Source organism: Spermophilus citellus (genome assembly GCF_964194105.1).
Source record: "Spermophilus citellus genome assembly, chromosome: 1".
Lineage (NCBI taxonomy): Eukaryota > Metazoa > Chordata > Mammalia > Rodentia > Sciuridae > Spermophilus > Spermophilus citellus.
In genome coordinates, this window is record NC_138182.1 from 47,836,547 (window position 1) to 47,842,546 (window position 6,000).

Below are 6,000 nucleotides of genomic sequence, written 5' to 3' on the forward strand. Positions count from 1 at the left end.
AAAGCCTGGCAAAGGAGGGACTGAGGGTCGCTCTGTGGCCACCTTCAGGATGACAGAGGGAGGGAGGTTCTGGGTCTGAGCCTTTGCTCATCTCAAATAGATGTCACCTTATGAAGGGTAATTAGCCTTCTGTGCTCCAGAATGTTCCGGAACAATGAAAGGGTGAATTCTGACACATCAGAAAATAAAAGGCAGGCATGTTTCTAAGGCACGATCCCAAGCAGTGGAACAGACCAGCTGGCCTGGCTCATCTGGGAGGGATGCTATTTGAGTTGTCAGTTCGGTTGCCAGGCCCCACATCTGTAGCTTGGGATGCGCCCACTTGTCTCTGAGGTCTGCATCTGTTCCTGGAACTCATTCCCGGGTAACAGCCCTTGGAATCAGGGTCCATAGTGAGAAAGAGGACCTTCAATCCATCCAAAGGGGAGACTTTTTCTTGGGTGCCACCCTGGACCTCTTAGAGCAAGGAGTTCTGCTGTGAAGAGTTTCCCAGACCTCAGGCTCCCTGATGAGGACCAGATGTGTAATTGAGAACTTCCAAGTAGCTCGACTGGAGCTTAGTGGATGTGGAAGGTGGCAGAGATTGAGGTTAGACTAATGGCCAGGGCTTATCTGCCAACTGTCATGGTTTGGAGATGAGGTGTCCCACCAAAACTCCTGTGTTAATGCAGGAATATTGAGGGGTGAAATTATTGCATTATGAGATCTGTAACCTAATCTGTCCATCCTAATTTGAATGGACTGTCTAGGTGGTAACTACAGGAAGGTGAGGCAGGGCTAGAGGAGGTGGATCACTGAAGGCGTGTCCCAGAAGGGTGCATCTTCCCCGCAGCCCCTTTCCCTCCCTCTCTTTCCTGAAACTGCCATAAGCTGAGCAGCTTTCCTCTGCTGGACCCTTCCCCTACGATGTGCTGCATCACCTTGGGCCCAGAGCAATGAAACTGACCATCTGTGGTCTGAGACCTCCGAAAGTCATCAGTCCCAAAGAAACTTTTCCTCCTCTAAGTTGTTCTTGTCTGGTATTTTCATCACAGCAATGCAAAAGCTGAACAAAACACCATCTAAAGAATTTGGATTCCTATATTTCCATTTAGGAAATGTATCATGACTCCAAGTATCTCAAATCTCCATTCCTTTCTTTTTAGCTTTATTGAAAAAAAATAAATAAAAATTTTATATATTCAAAGTATACAACTTTGATTACATATATATTGTAATGGACACAAGTAAGCTAATTGACACATTGATTGCCCCACAGAGGTGCCAAATCTCGTTTTTTTTCTTTCTTTTTTTTTTGTTGGATCCTGCCAACTCATGCATTCTTTTTGTTTATGGATAATACTTTTTTTTAATTTCTAAATTTTATTTATTTATTTTTTTTGCAGTGCTGTGGATCCAGGACCTTGCACTTGCTAGGCAAGTGCTCTACCACTGTGCTACACCCCAGATCCCCCAAATGTTCTTTACATCTGTATTATTGGTGACTTTCTCTTTCACCCTTGGTGGCTGTTGTAAGTCAGGGTTCCAAGTAGGAGATAAAAGCAGAAACAGTCTTAACTGGAGTGCTACTAACTGCTTTAGTAAATATACCTAATTATCTCAGGGGCTTAGCACAGTAGCCTACTTTTTTTTTTTCTCCCTTACTTCAATGACCACTGGCTTTACCATTTTGTCTTTGTTGTTGCTTCTAACATTTTCCACATTTCCAACACCTTTTTTTTCCCCTTCACATTCAGTCACGGTTTTGTATGGTGTCACTGTGTAGGAGAATACTTCTCTTCAAAGGTGATCTCTTCCAAGCAGTGATTCAGAAAACCAGGCTCATTCTACCTGTGACTTCCAAGGTCACTGTGCTTGTCTGCACAGAGCAGCTAGGAGGGAAAAAGAGCATGGAGGACCTTACATGGGAGGTTGGTCTGAAAGAGATGCCCAGTGTTTCTTCTCACAATCCATTACCATAGGACCACAGCTAAAGTGTAAGGGAGACTGGGAAAACGTACAGTCTTGTGGATACAGAGCATAACAGAAAACAGGTTGGTGAGCAGCCAGTCAGTCTGCTGCACCATTCTAGGTATTATAAGGAAAAGATTTAACATGGAGAATAGGGGTCTAAAAAATCATTAGAAAGGTTTGAGATGTAGCATCCACAGGCTAGCAGTGAACATTGGGCTTTGAGGTCACACCACTAACTAGAATCCAGAAATCAAGAATCTGAATCTGTGTCTACCATTGGTGTCATCCTCACATCTTCAAGCTGGTAACAGATGATGGAACATGGAGTCACGAACATTCATGAACATAGGTCATGAACATTCACCTCTGCTGGTGCCTACTTATCTCCCTGTATCTGCAGAGAGCAAGCCTTCCACCTTCCAAATCTAACATAAGTGATCTCATTGATTGAATCTAAAATGCACCCAGAACTGTATCTGTAAAAAAGAGTTGTAAATAGAGTTTTAATCTTTCTTCCATTGTATTAGGGGAGACGATAAGAGAGATTGAAATTGGTGACAGTGCCAATAGAAAATATCTGACACCACAATCATTATTACTGATGCTCACATTTTGTTTTTGGTGATTGCTTCTTTTAGCCCTGCTTTATTCTCTGGTCATTTATCACTTTCTATGCTCCTCAACTTATTATGATAGTGCTATATCTGGATGAGCCTATTGTTATGTTTAAAATCTCAAGTGGTAAATGCATTGAATACATCTAACCTACCAAACATCACAGCTTAGCAACACAGTACACTGTAGAGGATCAGTTGTTTCCTCCTGTGATCACATGGCTGGTTGGGAGCTGCAGCATGCTGCCATCGCCCAGTATCTTGAGAGAGTATTGTACTGAATATCGCTAGCCTGGGAAAAGATCCAAATTCAAAATTTGAAGTATGATTTCTACTGAATTTGAATTGCTTTTGTGCCATCATAAAGTTGAAAAATTGAACATCAAACTCTCTTAACTTGGGGCCATCTGTGCATGTGTTTATATATACATATATATGTGTGTGTAAGTGTGTGTCTGTTATGTGTGTATACACATATGCACAGATTTAATGTTCACACCCCAGTAGAATCTTTGCCTGCTGCCAACACTGTGGGAGAGAGTTTCCCCTCCAACAGCAATGACTCTGAATGAGCTTTCCATGGGGAGCTGACTTTTCCAACTTTAAAGACCCTCTGTCAGACTCCATCAGAGACAAATATTGCCATGTAGTGAGTCACCCTCAGGTGACCCACCAGTGTCCCAGGAGATGTTCAGGCATCTCAATTCTATTTTTTTTGTTTGTTTGTTTCTTGCTTGTGGATAAGAATCTCTTCTACTTGTAGAACCACCCAGAAACTTTCAGCATTTCCACGTTTCCTTATGTTTCCTCTTTTAATCATTTCTGAGCCTGGCTAACCTATGGGGTCATTTGGCCGACAAGCTGCTGCTCTCAGGAGATTTTTGCCCAGAATTCCAAGGTGACATTGCAGTTGGGGACCATCCAAGGCCTTCGACAGTCTTTATCTCTACCTGGAGAGAATCCAGGTAAATCATGGAAGCATCGTGTGTTTTCAGATGACCCCCCCCCCCCCCACCGCATTGGCTTTCTCAGACCCACCCCAGGCAGGGCTGCACCACAAGGAGCCCTGAAGCCCCACTGAGACCATCAGCTGTGTTCCGTGCCTGGGTGGCAGATTCCCTAGCAGGATCTGAGAAGTCAATGAGTGAAGGCAGAACTGCCCTGGAGAGGAGGAATTCTGGCAGCATAAGCTCAGGGAATTAGTTTGGGAAAGAAAGTTTGTAATAACAGTGTTCTAGTTCCTGCTGAATAAAACATTCAGAGAGCTTTTCTTCTCCCAGCAGAAAAATAAAGTACAGTGCTCTGGTGGTAACAGGATGTTTGTTCTTTTTAAATGTTGTTTTTAATAAAAATCAGACGGTTGCAGTCATCTGACCTTGGCAGTGCTCTCCTTCCTGGTCCTGTACTGGGCATTCTGTGTATGCGCCTGTGAGAGAATATGTCCCCAGGCTGTGTCACACTTCTCTCATTTAAGCAGATGGGAAAACAGCCATTTGAATGAATGGGGCATGAGCCCAGATAAGGTACAACCAGCTGCAAACAGACCAGTAAATATGGCTGTTACACATCTGGTAGGTAGTTCTACAGCGAAGCAGCTAATGGGGCTGGTATTTAAATGGCCATTAGACTTTGGATTCCGTGTACCCAATTAAGAAATACCCTGGAAGCTCTCTCTTGGTGTTACTCTGTTGTCATTCGGCTGCAGACTGGGCCAGCAGTAGACCTCTGGTCTGCATGTCTGTCATTCCCTGGAGGGAGAGAAACTTCATTTTTGTCAACAGGAGATAGGAGATTCTAGAGCAGGCTTCTGCATCCACAGGGCATCGCAAAGGCAAGGCGTGCATCCCCAGCGTCTGTCTCTCATTAACCTTGTATCGACAAAGCCTCGGATCAGTTAATCCTAGGGATTCAATATGCATGAGGGCCAGGCTATTCCTTTTAAACCCCTCCAGCAAACTTAAGAAGGTAGAGGGGCTTTTTCATTATGAAGGGTCCTCACAAGAGAATGGAGTAGCTTCTGATTACCTGGTATAGATTCCAGTGCTGCTGAGAGCCACTCTTGCCTTAGGAATTTGTTCATAGTTAAAATGCAAATATCTTTGGCAGAGAATTTATTCACAGTGGTTTGGATTTTTAAACCTTGCTTGGAAACTTTGAATGGTGGGGAGCCTAAGGATTTTGAGGATGGTGGGCTGTGTGGATGAGCCACATCTGGACAGTTTAAGGGATAAGAAAGGATACAGCAGCAATGACACACATTTCCTACCTTTGCTGGTCCCTGTCTCTACTGCCTCCCTAGGTGGGAGGAGCTCTTGAATTTTTTTCTTGTTTTTCATAAGTATTATTTTTAAAAAGCAGTGACGTGGACCCTGCTGTCTGAAACTTACTTTCTGGCTAGAGAAGTGATGTATTGGCTTGTGTGGGACAGTTTGGTTTATGCTCATTGTCCTGATGTATATATTGAATAATAAATCATATAGTCACCCTAGCCATGGACTCTTCATAGGAGAAGGTCATTTGTTTTGTCTCTTTGTTTATCTTTTCACTTTTTTTTGGTCTTGTTTCAGGGAAGCTGCAAGGAAACCCATGGCTTCTAGTGACATGCAAACACATGAGTCAATTGGAAAAAAAAAAAAAAAAACCAAGGCAGATTGAAGAGATATCAGGCTATGCAAAAACTTGTGATTGAAATGGAATACCTGGTTTCTGGGTCCCGATTCCTTCATGGGCCCCTGATGCTGGCTGAGATTTCCGCTCAACACTGAAGCACCTGCACTGTAGCAACAGGAAGAGTTTTGGGAAAATGGCTTAGTGAGTCTGGTTATTTATGGCCCAGTGGCCTGAATGGAAAATTTTGGGGACAATATGCTGCAGACTCAGTGATGTGGTCGGGGCATCATGTGAAAGAGGTCAAAGTGGGGGAGGAGGATGCAGTAACATCTGCTCCTAGTTCCAGCTGTCAAACGAAGGCTGATTAAACTCATATTGGGTCCTTCTCTAGGAAAGGGTCTCTTGGAAGTAGGAAAATGTGGACAGACCATGGGCCTGGGCAGTTTGCACTGCTATACTGACCTGTTCTTAAACCCCAGGGCGTTTGGAGATATGGAGACACACAGAGACAATCATAATCCGACAGGCACTTGGCATATGGATGTGAGGTGACAGTAAGGCTTAATGCAAACAGATCAGGTTTGGGGGACAATTCGAAGCTGAATTCAAATACTGGAAGCTCCACAATTTATTAGCTGTGTTTACTCATTCAGGCTTCTTAAACTCTGAGTGTCAGTTTTCTCAATATGAAATATAGTAGTTGTGAGGATTCACAGGTAAAATATATTCCCAATTTTGGCATCTTGTCTAACCCAGAAGATTAGTCACCAGTTTGTTCTCATCCTGTCTTCCAGTTGTAGTGTTAAGAACCTGGTATTGGAGC